General features: G+C 50.2%; 1 protein-coding gene across 1 annotated transcript in view; it reads left to right on the top strand.

The window, feature by feature from the left end:
- The window catches only part of NOM1 (nucleolar protein with MIF4G domain 1), a 294,420-nt gene that overhangs the window by 201,785 nt on the left and 76,662 nt on the right, over positions 1-15,973 (top strand). The window lies entirely within an intron of this gene.

Raw genomic sequence — 15,973 nt, 5'->3', positions numbered from 1 at the left:
CAATTAGGCTATATTTGTACCTAGTTATTTTCCTTAGTGCTCTAAATGAGAAGCTTTATTTTTCTAGCTAGATGTTCACTTGTTACCTGGAACCAGCCAATGGCAGCATTTGCTAACAGGAGAGTATTTATGCATTAGACCAGTGATGTACGGCTTAGGTCATTGAGGGACAGATCCATTCCAAATTTTCAGGATTGCCACTCGCTATGCAAATTAATTACATTCAGGGGCATTTATTTATTTATTTAAAAGGTTTTATATAGCGCTTGCTGGAACCGAGGGTATCAGAGCGCTTTACATGGGTATTAATTGCAATAAAGCAAAATATTACAATGAGGTAGCATTAAAAAAAAAAAAAAAAAAAAAAAAAAAAAAACAGTAGAAAGCAGCATAAATATTACACAATCAAATTACAAATGTTGCAATGGCTACAGCAAATCCTGAGAGATTAGGCTAGTGAGGGAGGGAAAGGATGGAAAAGAGGGAGGAAGGGTATAGGAATGGGGAGAGGCTAGGGAGGGGGGTAGGTTAAGGCAATATCATACCGCAATACATGGATAATTAATTGTAATGTAACAGAATTACAATGAGGTAGTACTCAAAACCCATCCGGACACTAAAAACAACTCCAGTTTTACACAATCAAATTACATGTATTGCAATAGGCTGTGGGAGGGAAAGGATGGACAAGAGGGGGAAAGGGTATGGGAATGGGGCGAGGCTGAGGAGGGGGGAGGTTAAGGCAATACCAAGTGGGAAGAAGCAGGTCCTATGGGAAAGGCTAGTGGGAGGAGTTAGTGGGCGAAGGAAGATGAGAGAGGGGGAGGAGAACAGTAGGAGGTCGGGTGGGATGAGTGCTCAGGGAAGGGATTAAGGACCCCAGTATTTGTTGAGCAGGAGAAGTTTGAGGTCTTTTTTGAAGCTGACGTAAGAGGGTTTGCAACGAAGATCTTTAGGGAGGGAGTTTCAGATGTTAGGCGCGTTCCTGGAAAAGGAGCGAGATTGTGTGGTTTTCTTGTTTAACAGAGGAGGGACAAGAGCGAGGGTGTTGGAGCCCCTCAATGATCTAGAGCAGCCAGCTTTGTGAAGTTTATCTGAGAGGTACTGCGGGGAGCGTTGATGCAGGGCTTTGTGCGTAATGCAAGCTGTCTTGTAGGAAGCTCTACCTTCAACGGGAAGCCAATTGAGGGCTCTAAGGGTAGGGGAGATGTGATCGAACCGTTTGAGGTCGGTAATGTATAGTAAAGTTGGGTGTCATCGGCATATAGGTGGTAATGGATTCCCGCTTGTTTAAGGATAAGGGTGAGGGGTTCCATGAAGAGATTAAATAGAGAGGGGGAGAGGATAGAGCCCTGGGGGACCCCTAGGGAGACGGGCAGAGGTTTGGAAAGGCAGTCACAGACTTTGATTTGCTGGGTTCTGTGTTGGAAAAAGGAGGTGAACCATTTGAGGACTGAACCATTGAGGCCAAAACGATCTTTCAGTGAGTTAAGTAGAGTAGAGTGGTTGACCGTGTCGAAAGCAGCGGAGAGATCAAGGAGAATGAGAAGGGAGGATTTGCCTTTGTCGAGGGCGTGATGGATGTTATCAATTATGTTTAGCATTGCCGTTTCTGGACTGAAGCCTGATTGGAAAGAGTCTAAGAGATTGAATGAATCAATGCGTCTATCTAGGGGCATAGTATGCACATTTAGCTTGGATATGTGGCTGTCTTTGAAATATGGTAAGGATATGGTTCGCCGGGTCGCAAATTGGCTTATCTAGGTTTTAATATATGATTACAATTACATTGAGGTATAGAACAAGGTGATTGGCAGGTAAAAATGCACCAGCAATATGTCACAGCTTGGAAGCATGAGATTAAAGGCTTTTCTGTTGGCAACGTTATTTCCAGGATGCATGCCGGTTCATTCTCCATCACAATGTCAGTCTCTGCCTTATGGAACATTAGTCTTGTATAATTGGCATTATGAACTGAACATGATGCGCGATTGGGCTCTGCTGTTTAAGAACATCTTGGCAAAGGGGACTGGCCTAAACATTGTTTGTTTAATTTATACCATTTTAAGTGTATACTTGGTTGCAGTCAATTAAAGATTCCGTACATGCCTCTTGCTGGTTACTTTTGACTTCCCTAGTATGTTGTAGGAGTCATCATGAATGCAACTGAATATGTCCTAGACTAATGCCATTATTGAGTTAGAAAAGGCTAAACTCTGAGCCTGTGCCTAGGTTCTTCAATAGCGTACATTGCTCCTGCTAGCCTTTCTTTTTTAAACAGTACATGTTCCATCCATTAAACAAGATGATTTTATAGACCCACACTACTTCCCATTCTGCAACAATCTAATCTTTATTCACCATGTGCACCTCTATCATAATACTATTCCGCCGAGGAGCAGGTTAGGAAACCATATCGCTCCACAGTTGTATGTAAACTATCGTCCAAGACCATTGGAAACACCAATACTGAAAAGCACACATAATTGTTCCAGGATTGTGCAGCCACTCTAGCCTTATTAGCTGCTGGAGTACCTGTATAAGCTGTGCAAGATTTTTTAGGCACAGGGATATCCTAGCTTAAGCAAACACCTTTGGATGTGCTGAGGCGTCTGCTAAGATGACCCTAGATAATCAACAGTCTCTATTGATGATTTAATACAGAGGTTAATTTTTAAGTATCGAAGGACAATTGTGAATCTTTGACATAATCGCTTTGTTTTCTGACACCGTGGATGTTTGTATGTAAGCCATGAACAGGAGCCTTTCTTGTTCTCTGTGTAAGAGAATAAACTAGAACAAATTAGTGATATCTGAAAGAAACACGTTAGTTAGATTCCTCACCTTAGAATATCCCCAGGCGTCAGACTGGATTCGGAAGATTTTTCGTCAGCAATACCCCTTGCGCGTCGCTAGGCGTCGTCTGCGGCTCCGCGTCCGTCGTCGGCGTCGTGCGCCGGGATGACGTCGTCGGAGTACTTAGACGCCGCCCTCGCGCGCTGACGTCAGTTCTTCTTTTTTCCGCGCCAGTAAGCGCAGATCCGGGAGAGCTACCCCTTTTAGTCTTTTTTGACTAAATCTTTTTGATCATTTTTGATCCTTGTCTGTCGACATCTGGTGCCGGTAGGATGCCTGGGTTCAAGGCTTGCGAAGATTGTCATCGACTGATGTCGGTGACCGATCACCACCGCCGGTGCCTCTACTGCTTAGGCCTCGACCACGACGCGGAGTCGTGCAACGACTGTTAGGCCCTGACTTCGAAGGCTAGGCGGGAGCGGTCCCGCAAGCTTCTCGAGCTTCGCCACTCGGCTCCGCGTCGTGCGCGATCCCGGTCCAGGAGGAGGTCCAAGGATCGCTCGCGGAGCCCTAGCCGACGCCACCATCGATCGTCGGGCTCCAAGTCGTCGGGTAAGTCCAAACACTCTAAGAAGTCCAAGCGGCGACATCGCTCTTCGGACTCCCCTCGCCGGTCGCGCGACTCGGCCGAGGGTCCAAGTGGTTCCACCCCCGAGGCTCCGGCGGAGCCGCAGGTGCCGCGTCCGCCCCCATACCTTCCGGTCCCTGGGGCTGACGCGGCGCCGGCGGAGATCAGTGCCTTCCTCTCGGCCATGAGGAGCCTGGCCCCGCCGTCGACGCCCGCTGGCGCGCCTTCGGGCCCCGCGGACTCGACTGGGCGACCTCGCGTGCCGGCGGCTCCGGCCCCGGCGCCGTCGACGACTCCGGTCTCGACGCTGCCTGGCCCCCAGTCGACGCCGGTTGACCTTGTCAGTCCTCCACCGGCGCCGACGCCTGAACCACCGACGCCGTCACCGGCGCCACCGACGCCGACGCCTGTGACGCCGACGCCCCAGTTTAGCCCTCATCCGGACCCGACGCCGGCACGGCGTCCGCCGACGCCGCATCCGACGCCGCTTGAGTCCTACCATCTCTACAGTCCGGTTCCGATCATTCCTCCTGTTTATCAGGAATCGGAAGAAGGGGGCGACTGGGAGGGGTTCGAGGACCCTCTGGCTGTTCAGTCACAGCTTTCTCAGGACTGGGCAGATGAACTGGGGGAGGCCAGCGGGCTGGACACCTCGCCAGACGCTGGATTCACTTCTCCTCCGACCGTGGCTTCGGAGGAGGGTGCAGCATTTTCTGTGGTGCTGCGCAAGGCGGCTGAGGCCCTTGGGCTCGAGTTGCCTGCCGTGGCTGTGAGGACCAACATCCTCACTGAGGTGCTTCAAACCTCAGCAAGCTCCACTGAGCCTCTGCTGCCGTTCAACGAGGCCCTCACTGACGTTCTGCAGGGCACCTGGTCCAAGCCCTCCACAGTTCCTCCTGTGGATAGGAACGTTGCCAGGCGCCACCGCCCTGCTCCGGGCGACCCCAGTTTCCTGTCCCAACACCCCACCCCCGAGAGTCTGGTTATCCAGGCCTCTACTTCCCAATCCTCCTTCCCGACCGCTCCGCCGGACCGGGATTCCAAGAGACTCGAGCAGTTTGGCAAGAAACTGTTCTCGTCCCTTAGTTTGGGCCTGCGGTCCTTAAATACCGCCAGTCTCTTGGACCGTTATTCCCATTCCCTGTGGGATACGGTGGAGGACGTGCTGCCCCTGTGTCCGGAGGAGGTCCGGACGCGTCTTACCCAGGCTTTGGCCGATGGGAGGGATGCAGCACGGCACGCCATAAGATGTGGGCTTGACACCACGGACTCGCTAGGTCGGGCGATTTCCACCACGGTGGCGCTCCGCCGCCACGCCTGGATGCGGTCCACGTCATTTTCCGGGGATGTCCAGAACACCCTCATGGACATGCCCTTTGATGGCACTCGCCTGTTTGGTGAGAAGGCGGACAGTGCGCTGAACCGCTTTAAGGACTCCCGGGCTACGGCCAAGTCCTTGGGCCTCTCGGCTCCGCGGGCGCACACCTCCGCTTTTCGCCCCTTTCGTGGCCAAGGAAGGGGCGCCTCCTCACGTCCGCAAAGCCACCAGCCGCAGAACCAACCTGCGCGCGGTCGCGGACGTGGCTTCCGCCGTGGCGGAAATGGAGGCCGACGTGGTCAGCCCACATCCACCCCGGCAGCATCCGCCTCAAAGCCTTCCTAGTCCGAGCTTTCAGGCCCATACCACGCCAGTGGGCGGCAGAGTTCGCCATCACCTGCTCCACTGGCGGTCCATAACATCGGACAGGTGGGTGCTGCAAATCGTCCGAAGGGGCTACTCCCTCCCCTTCGAGACGACCCCTCCAGCCATGCCACCGCAGCACCACCGTATCTCGGGGGATCATTTGGATCTTCTCCGCGAGGAAGTTTCGGCTCTCTTGGCCAAGGGGGCCGTCGAGCGCGTTCCGAGTCCAGAAGTAGGTCGTGGTTGTTATTCCCACTACTTTCTGGTTCCCAAGAAGGGCAAGGGGGGCCTGCGCCCTATCTTGGACCTCCGGAACGTCAATGCCTTCCTCCGAAAGGAAAGGTTCAAGATGCTAACGTTGGCTCAGGTTTTAGCTGCCCTAGACCCTGGAGACTGGATGGTAGCGTTGGACTTGCAGGACGCATATTTCCATATCCCCGTCCTGCCGGCCCACCGGCGTTACCTGCGGTTCACGGTGGGCCAAGAGCACTTTCAGTTTACCGTGCTCCCCTTCGGCCTCACCAGTGCCCCTCTGGTGTTCACGAAAGTGATGGCGGTGGTCGCAGCTCATCTGCGCAGATCAGGGGTCCCAGTCTTCCCCTATCTCGACGACTGGTTGTTGAAGGCGGGCTCGCCCCAGGCAGTCGTCTCCCACCTCCAGACTACGGCGGATCTCCTGCATTTGCTGGGGTTTTCCATCAACGTGCCGAAGTCACACTTGAGTCCCTCTCAGAAGCTCCTCTTCATCGGAGCGGTTCTCGATTCGGCGCAGTTCCGGGTCCATCCACCGGAACAGCGGGTCCGGGATATACAGGCCCTGATTCCCATCTTTCGGCCTCTATCCCGGGTTTCGGTCAGGCTAGTGTTGCGGCTTCTGGGGCTGATGGCCTCCTGCATCCTACTAGTGCATCACGCCAGGCGGCGCATGCGGGCTCTGCAGTGGGACCTGAAGTTTCAGTGGACCCAGCATCACGGCAACCTGTCCGACCATGTCTTGATCTCGGAGGGTACTGCACAGCAGTTGCAGTGGTGGCTCACGGACCGCGAGTGGGTCAAGGGCAAGAGCCTCTCCCTTCCCCAACCGGAGCATGTCGTAGTGACGGATGCGTCCCTCCTGGGATGGGGTGGCCATATGGGAGAGGCGGAGATCAGAGGCCTCTGGTCTCCGGCGGAGTCTTGTCTCCACATCAACCTGTTGGAGTTGAGAGCGATCCGGCTTGCACTGAAAGCCTTCCTTCCCTCTGTCAGGGGAAGTGTCGTGCAGGTGTTCACGGACAACACCACCGCCATGTGGTACTGCAACAAACAGGGCGGGGTGGGGTCGTGGACCCTTTGTCAGGAGGCTCTGCGCCTCTGGACATGGCTGGAACACCAGGGCGTCACCCTGGTGGTTCAACATCTGGCGGGCTCTCTGAACGCCAGAGCAGACGAACTCAGCCGCCGGTGCATGATGGATCACGAATGGCGTCTGGAATCCGAAGTGGTGCAAGGCCTCTTTCAGCAGTGGGGAGAGCCTTGGTTAGATCTATTCGCCACCGAAGAGAACGCGCAATGTCAGCAGTTCTGCGCGTTGGAATTTCCAAGGCGGCACTCGCTCGGCGACGCTTTTCGTCACGAGTGGAGTTGCGGTCTGTTGTACGCCTTTCCGCCTATACCACTTCTGCCCAGAGTGCTGAAGAAGATCAGGCGCGACCGGGCCCAAGTCATCTTGGTGGCTCCGGATTGGGCACGAAGATACTGGTATCCCGAGCTACTCAGTCTGTTGACCGATCCCCCGATACGTCTGCCCCTTCGGGAGGATCTTCTGTCGCAGCAGCAGGGGACGGTCCTCCACCCGAACCTGTCCAGCCTCCACCTCCATGCGTGGAGATTGAGCGGCGGCAGTTGATGCCATTTGACTTGCCTCCTGAAGTCTGTGATATCATTCTGGCAGCCAGGCGTCCCTCCACAAAGTCGGTATACGCCTGCCGGTGGAACAAATTTGTGGCATGGTGCACAGCAAAGGCTGTGGATCCCCTTTCCGCCCCTCTTTCTGAGGTTCTCCTCTTCCTTCTTTCTCTGGCCCGGCAGGGCTCTGCCCTGGGCACCCTGAAAGGTTATCTTGCTGCCATCTCCGCCTTCTTGCGGCTTCCTGATCAGCCTTCTCTTTTCAAGTCCCCTGTGGTTACACGCTTTCTCAAAGGCATTACACACACGTTCCCTCCTGTCCCTTTTGTAATGCCTCAGTGGGACTTGAATCTGGTTTTGACATTCCTGATGTGCGCTCCCTTCGAGCCTCTTCACAATTGCCCTCTTCGTCTTCTAACTCTAAAGACTGCTTTTCTGGTAGCCATCACCTCGGCTAGACGGGTGAGTGAGCTCCAGGCTTTATCTTCAAAGCCTCCTTTTCTATCTGTTCATCCGGACAAGGTTGTCCTTCGGCCTCGTCCCTCCTTTCTTCCTAAAGTGGTGACTCCATTTCACCTTGGGCAGTCTGTCACCTTGCCCACCTTCTTTCCGCCTCCGCATCCTTCCAAAGAGGAAGAGAGGCTCCACCGTCTGGACCCAAAACGTGCGCTCTCCTTTTATCTGGACCGCACAAAACAGTTCCGGGTGGACGACCAGCTTTTTGTTGGGTACGTGGGCGCTAAGAAGGGGAAAGCTGTGCACAAACGAACCATCTCTCGGTGGGTCGTTTTGTGTATAAAAATCTGCTATTCCTTGGCTAAAAAGGACCCTCCTGTTGGGCTGCGCGCCCATTCTACTCGGGCCACGGCGGCTACTACTGCCTTGGGACGGGGAGTCCCTTTGCAGGACATCTGTCAGGCGGCGACGTGGGCTTCGCTACACACGTTTGCCAGGCATTATTGCCTTGACAGCCAAGTCCGGAGGGATGGCTTCTTTGGCCGTTCTGTCCTCCAGGACTTTCTGGTGTGATCTTGGTTCGCAGACCCACCACCGGGGATGGTATTGCTTGGGTATCTATTCTAAGGTGAGGAATCTAACTAACGTGTTTCTTTCAGATGAACAAGTTACTAACCTTCGGTAACGATGTATCTGTAAGAAACATTAGTTAGTTAGATTCCTCACCGACCCTCCCATCCTCCCCGTTCTGCGAACTGACATCTAGGGTTAAGGTTATCCTTTTCAGGCCCCTAGATTTTATTTTTGGCACCAGTGTCGGTCTTTGCATGGCTCTGCGTTCCTGGCGCGGAAGGCTATGTACAAGAACTGACGTCAGCGCGCGAGGGCGGCGTCTAAGTACTCCGACGACGTCATCCCGGCGCACGACGCCGACGACGGACGCGGAGCCGCAGACGACGCCTAGCGACGCGCAAGGGGTATTGCTGACGAAAAATCTTCCGGATCCAGTCTGACGCCTGGGGATATTCTAAGGTGAGGAATCTAACTAACTAATGTTTCTTACAGATACATCGTTACCGAAGGTTAGTAACTTGTTCTTCAGTTTGTCCCTTATGAATATCGCAGTGTTGAGGCAACAGTGTTTCCCAACACGATAGACCCTTGTAGTGATCCTTTGCCACTTGTGGCTCCAAGTAGTCCCCCTGATCAGACTGTTTGTGACAAGCATTTATGGTGTGAAACCCCCTTTATGCCCTCCCCCATCCTGGTAAAGGTTTTCAAATACCTTTTTGCAAAAATGATGGAATTATCTCCCATGCTTCTGTGTTCTTGCCCAGCATGACCTCCAGTACCTTTTGTACTGATCCGGCTTCCTCATAGTCAACCTGTGGTTCATAATAAAGAATGAGAACTTTTTCTTCTTGCAGTGTATAGACCTAGCTTTCACATGGAGTTTCTCAGAGACAGATACATGGGACTATGCCAAAGAGTAAGTAGGTATGCTGCTACAAGTGTGAGTGCTTAGTGACTTGCTTGCAAATGTATTGGTTTATCTAAACCTCAAGAATGCCACCTTCACCAAGGTTTACGCCCGGGCTCTGAATAGTGTGTTCAAGCAAATGAGCTAGGTACCTATTGTAACAGGCATCAGGAGATCAAAGTGACTACACGGGTATAGTAGAAGCCCAGCTCCTCCAACATGGTGTCCAAAAAGGGAGGCAAGAAGGTATGGCTCAATCCGTATGAGAAAGTGTTTTTTGCATCTCACCCCAACTCAGTAGCTTGTCAGTTTGCTGGCCCTAGGTTTGGACAAGTGATTTCTGGTGCTTTTACAACAAGCATTGGCATAGCCAATAGGTCTCGCCTTTGGGACCTTATAAGTATTTAGTTATGCAGCACAATATCCTTGGTGCAACAACATCAACTGTTGCATGGCTAAACACTTATAAGGTCCCAAAGGCAAGACCCATTGGCTATGTCAATGCCTGTTAACTATGTCACTTGAGTGGAGACTACAGGCTCACTCATTTAAAGTTCTGCTGATGTGTGCTTAACTCACGTTGGCCTACATCGGTTTGATGTGGAGTGCTTCACATTGCATGTGTGGTACACATGTACTGGGTGAATGGTACAATACATGAAGGATGTAGTGCTGTGCAATGCATATATACTTTATGCATGTGTTGGGTTTATGTGTGACTGTGAAGGGCACAATACATGGCAGACTCTGGGTTCCATTTTGGGAGACAGAAGGCTAACTGCTAAAACCTAAGGTGAGTGGGTAGAGGAATCCCTCCAGACACATTTGTATATTGCTGTATTCCTGAAAGCTGGATAGGACACACTGAAGGAAGGGAGAACAGGATCTTCAGTACTCTTCAAAGGGTGCTTTCTGATTCAGAGAGAAGTCACAGGAAAGGGCAGGGGCACATCTCAGGAAGGAGAAGGGGCTGATGATAGAATGATAAGTAGGGCTCTAGCCCTGGGGTAACCTTTTGATGCACATATTAGTGTCACTGACATCCAGGTGTGAACCTCTAGCCACTCCCATCGCCTGTGTTGAGGGACTATCAAGTGGCTCCTGCTGTGACAGTCAGCTTTCTGGAGGAAAGGCACTTCAAAAGGAAGCTGATCCCAACATTAACTTCAAAGTCTCAGATTCTCAGTCACATTTTGTGCCTGGAAATGAACTATAAGAAGGGGAGTTTGAGCTTCCCAAATCTGTCAACTGTCAAGCTGCCAGTCGGGCTGTGCGGGGAGAAACTTGGCAAGACTTCTGCCTCTGACCAAGACTCGGGCAAAGGCCTGCTAGTCTCTTAGCTGGGTAAGGGGACATTACCATGGAAATCAAAGACCACCTGCCTTTGGAGCCTGGAGTACCATTGCTTGCCTGCATACCAAGACCACTGTGACCTGTGAGGGAGAGGAAAGCGTTGGAGGAAGCAAGGTCCAGTGGGGGATCCTAGTGATTGTATCCCATAGCAAGGCGAGATGAGACAGCTGCACCAATCGAGTTGAAAAGTCAGCTACTCCCATATGCTAGAATAGGGCCACTTTGAATTGAGCCAAACCATTGCTGCACTGCTCAGGTCATTGCCAAAGGGCTGTTACCAAGTCAGCTACCCGGTATGCCAGGTGGGACCACCATGAAGATTGCTGCCATGCAGATCGGGCTGTAGATCCTGTGCAGGACCGAGTCGGCGATCCCTTATGCCAGGAGAGGCCGCCGTGAAAATTGCTGCTGTGCCGATCAGGCCATATCCCGTGTGCAGAGGGAGAATGGTGACCCCGTATTCCATTCCACCGGAAAAGGCAAGGAGCGTGGTCTGGTCAAGACCATCATCAGAGAAAGGAGGCTGTCGTGGTGATCTAAGCATCCCCAAGACTTGACTGAGGACCAGCACAATGGGCATTGCACCCCCTCTCTCTCCTCCACCAGTGGGGTGAAACTCAAAAAACTTACCAGCAATGGGGGAACATCGAGAACACCCCGGCTGCTGCAGGTCCAGGTGCGCAGAATTCGAGGTCAGCTGATTGTAACCCTCTCGGGCCACAAATGTGAAAGACTTATCAGAGGCAGCCCTGCAGCTTCAGGGTCCGCGTATGGTGCACGTTCAGAGACTTTGGTCGCTTGGATCCTGCTAAAACAGGCAGGACTGATTGACAGACCAATGGCCCCGGAGGAACTTGTCTGCTAGATAGCACTTCATCGCTGGAACACTTTTGACCTTACTAAGGAGTCGGAGTGAGACTCCTGAGACTTGGACTACTGTGGGGCTTAACCTGAATATCCACTGAAGTGGATGGTGAATAACCACTACCGCTAGGAGAAGGGGGGTTGGACCTGCCTACGAAACACTACAGCCCAGACCTCTGGGGACTGTGTGTATTGTTGGTGAATGTCCCATTTTACTTTGTTTGTGTATAAATACTCCTTTTTCCATAAAAGCTTGCTGCTGCTTAACGTGTTTTGAGTTGTCAGTCTGTGTTCACCTCCCTGTGTCTACCCCCACTCCTGAGAAACCTTGGACTACCCGATGGGCGCTACCACTACCAGTTAAGGACTGCATGGATTCTTAGCTCAGTTGCTCAGGATCCATTGTGAGCAAGGGCCTGGGACATCAGGAGTGAAAGGCCTCAACCCTCAAGGTTAGCTCTTGTTTGCCCTGTGGCCCTCTAAACGGGGTTCTGACACCACTCAATTATAGGCAAAGGGCCGACCCAAAGTGCACTCTTAGTACTGGATTGTACATATTTGTTTTTTGACACCAAACAGCTAAGACCTGTCTGTAGGAAAGACTTCAAACTACTATTCTGTAGATGGGCAGCACAAAAATAAAGGGTCTGAAGCGTGATAGAGCGTCATGTTATTCTGAAATTTGTAGGGGTGCACCATATTCACCGTTAGTCAGCACCCGCATATTAATCGATGTAGGTTAAGTGTGCCGTAGAAATGTATTATTAGAACCGTCTAACATAGGTGTGCTTAGAAATGTAATCATGCGCTTCATGAAAAGTAACGCTGCAGATTATCGTGAATGTATGTTAGTAAATGCGTAATGTTTGGTTTTCACATAGTGAAATGTATTCGTTTAAACGTATGCCATGTTAAAGTTACACGTGCAAGTTTGCTTATTCACATTTAAAGTGATGAATTAATGCTTAGAATGTGATTTATGAGTGTTTAACAGTTTAAAGGCCTGATCGCATATACGTTTGAAGAGAAAGGCCTGTTTATTTTTCTTATATTAGCTAAATGTTGTAGGCCGAAAATTATTTCCCTTGGTAAAGGCTTTGGGTTGTAGGACGAAGAAAATCTTGGAGAAGAGAAAAAGTTTTCGTTCCCATGTTTCCGTTGCAGGTGCAAGGACATTTAGCTAGTTAGTGAGACTAGGTCTTTGTTTTAGGCGTTGGGATGCTATGAGAAGCCAACAGGGGAGTATGATGGAATGTGAGGATGATATTTTCAGCGGAGAAGGTGCCTGAGACCCAAGGTCAAGCTAACCGTCGTTGGATGACTTACAAGTTTCGTTGGAAAAGTACTGGAAGAAGACCTGGCTGAAGAGGTGTGCCTAGGGGCGTGTTCTACGTTTTTGGGATTTTGTATTAGGGACAGTGCCACGAGGGTTGAGCAGTTGAGGCTTAGATGAGAAGCTAGAAGGAGTATCTTAGAACGAGCTCTGACTAAGTGAGTGCACTTCTTAGGAAGTCTTCAATTCTGACACCTTTTATTCTGATGCCTGGGAAGGGAAATGCTAAGTAGGGATGTCACCTTAGTGGTAGAGTAGGGAAAGACTAACTGATTTTTCTTTTAGGCTAATGGTTTCAAATGTAGAGATTGGATTAATCATAGTTTTGTTAATGCTTTTAGAACTGATTATCCTTTTTATTCTGAGTCGTATGAGACTTTTACGTAGGATTGCTTTTGTATTAGTGCCCATTTATTTTCTTCACCTTGTATTGAGGTGTTTGTATGTGCATTTATTCCTGGTTGTAATAAAATCTTAAATTTTTAGATTCGGAGTCAGTAGTCCTTTGGGAATGGGAATTGATTTGGCTGGTTATGTATTGAGATTTGAGTTTTCTCCCCTCTACACTATTTAGCAGATAAAAAGATCCTGGCGACCTGAGAGGATTCTTGGTGATAATCAGGTAGGCAAGAATCCGGTCCTATCAAGCACTTGGAGGATTGTCTTACAGAAATCCTTTCAGGAATCTATAATTCTTTAAACAAAGTTGCGATATTTTTGATGTTGCGCACTAAAGAGGACGCATGAAAAAAATACATCTAGACTTGAAATAAAAAGAATAACATGTTACCCAACTCAGAAATTGTGAATTAACTTAGTGATAACATGATGACGTTTTCAAATTGCTGTAAAATGTATACCGACGTAGATAAAGGAAAGTTTATGGCAGGTATGCGAACAGAAGCCAGAACTTTTTCTATTGCAGAGACGTCAATCCTGGGCACCTATATAATTTACAACGCGTTTTAATTTTGGTGTGAAATAATTTCCAAATTGCTTCTTTGTAACACAGAAGCATCAGCGAGTAATGTGAAGTATATTACTTTCGCTTGGAAATGTATTTAAAAACATTATTGCCGATTAGACGTTTACTAAACGCATTTGGCGAAAAGATAAACATAAAAAGCGGAAAAAATGTGATGCACTCCAGCAAAGTAAGCTATAAGACTGTGCATGTGGCTCTGTGGTCCTACAGTCTCTACAGATGTGTTCTGCAGACAGGAGCCGGCTGATGTGTAACGTCGAGATTTGAGGGGCGTGGAATGTGTCAGCCCCCTCCACTACTGTGCGTGCACAGACAAGGGAAGCAGCTTCCACCCATCCCTGCACGTGGCAGTCTTATCCCTGGAGGGGCAGGCAAACTGCAGCCTTCCCTGGACATTTTCAGCGGCATGCAGAGCAAGGAACACACTCCCTAACCACGGGCATGTGCGAGTAAAAAATCAGCACCTACGGCTGCCATTTATCTGCCACCCAAACCACCTGGTGCACACGAGAATAGCTCGTACCCTAGATCCACAAGTAGTGGATTGCACTGAATCGGACCTTGTGTAGTGTGACGGGTAAATGTAAAGCCCTCCAATACCTTCGGTCGAGTTTGCGCTATGTAAAGATGCAAAGATAAATACATTGTGACTGCATTGATATAGCGCCTACTAACCGCGGTGAGCTTTGGAGTGCTTTCATGGCGAGTAGCACACTTTACCGCCCAGCTGCTAGCCCATACATTGAGGGTGGCCATGCACATTGCGGTCTCCCCCACCACTTCGGCTAGAATAGCTCAAGGTTGGCGCATGGACATCTGTAAGTATGCCGCTCTACTGTATTATTGTAGTATGTAGCGCAATCACCTACTGACGAGGCGCCGCAGCGCTTTGTGGACGGGTAGCATGCTGCTTAAAACGTTAGAGTATAAGTGATGCATATGTTGTAACTAAGATAATGACGGATCCTTAAACTACTGTGAAAAAAGATCATCCACAGGTAACGGAGGCAATGAATGGTGCATGCTCCCACACAAACCAGCGCCAGATGATGGATATAACACTGATGTTCGTGAACTCCGAGGTGTGGGCTGATAAGGAGCTGTGACAGATACCTCATCGACTGGTGCCTTACAAAGGGCGGTTCCCTTTCTAGTTTATCAAACTACTTTGTATTACTCAGACAAGGTCCAGATTGCCACCCGACAGGCTTCTTTTACACAACCCAACATTTCATAGCAAAACCCTTCGTTGTGCTGCATGGCCCTACCCGTAACACTTGTCTTTATGACTAATGCTCATCGTGCCATGGGTGGCTCTCATTATATAGCCTACATCCCTACAGCAGCTGCCAATGTTTGAACCTCTCCGAGTCCTTAGCTAATACCCTACACTACTTGGTTGGCACCCAGATTTTTCCCACACTATTGCTGCTGTTGTCCCAAACTCCAAGATTAGCTCTGTGTGTCTGCTTGCGGCCATAGATTGTTCCCCAAAGGTAACAAGCATCGTGGCACCGACGCTTTACATTTAATGTTAAAAGTAAAGCGCGGGTGCCGCGATGATACCAAAAGTAAAGAAATAGATGTTTTTTTCTATTTCTTTACTTTTGGTATAATCGCGGCACCCGCGCTTGACTTATAACATCAAAAGTAAAGCGCGGGTGCCGCGTTTATACCAAAAGTAAAGAAAAAAAAAGCGGCACTGTCAACAACTAGTGGTGCGCGCACACCACAGAGGAGGGGGGGGGGAGCGAAGCGTACGCGCGCTGCTACGCGTGCTGGCCACCGTCGATAAAGGGCGTTTCTAAGGCCGGACATTGCCCCGCCTTTGCCCAATCGCGTGCTGTTTTTTTAAAAAGAAGCACGCGCAAGCCAATGCCAGATGGGGAAAGCAAACCCACACGCACGTGCGTGTGGGTGGGTAGCTTTCTAAACCCTGTACAAGAGGTCTCGCGCTGCGCGTGCAGTGCTACACACTGCAACGCACTGCAACGCTAGGCGCAAGACCCAAGAACAATCTAATCGGAGGCAGCAGTAGCAGGGTTAACTACACTTCCTAGGGTTCAACTTCTTTGTAATAATTCTGTTGTTGCCCACATCCTTCGGCCAGCTGCCCACAGCTTGTATTTCATAAAATGACTTCAAGAATGGAGAGGCAATGTAAGTTACTTCGCAGTGGAGTAGACAAGATAATCTTAGTCAAAAGGTTGACAAAAAGGTGTCCATATCTCAATGAAAGTTCAGAGGCTTGTGTTATTTCAGAATTATTTATTGCACAGTCATAATAGAACTGTGTTTTTTATGAAAGGGGAGGGGGGCTGCACCGCCCCCATCCCATAGCCTATTCTGGCCCTGGGGACTCCATACCCAAGGACCAAACTTATTTTAAAGGGGAGAGGTGACGCCTGCCCCGACCTCATTAGGCCCTGAGGACCCCATCCCACATCCCCTGGTGCCTTTTTTAAAGGGGAGGAAGACCGCAGGCCCACCCTCCCCAAGCCATTCTA

Source organism: Triturus cristatus, chromosome 10 (genome assembly GCF_964204655.1).
Source record: "Triturus cristatus chromosome 10, aTriCri1.1, whole genome shotgun sequence".
Taxonomy (NCBI): Eukaryota; Metazoa; Chordata; class Amphibia; order Caudata; family Salamandridae; genus Triturus; species Triturus cristatus.
Note: the sequence above shows the minus strand (reverse complement) of the source record. Positions and strands in the feature narration are given on the sequence as shown.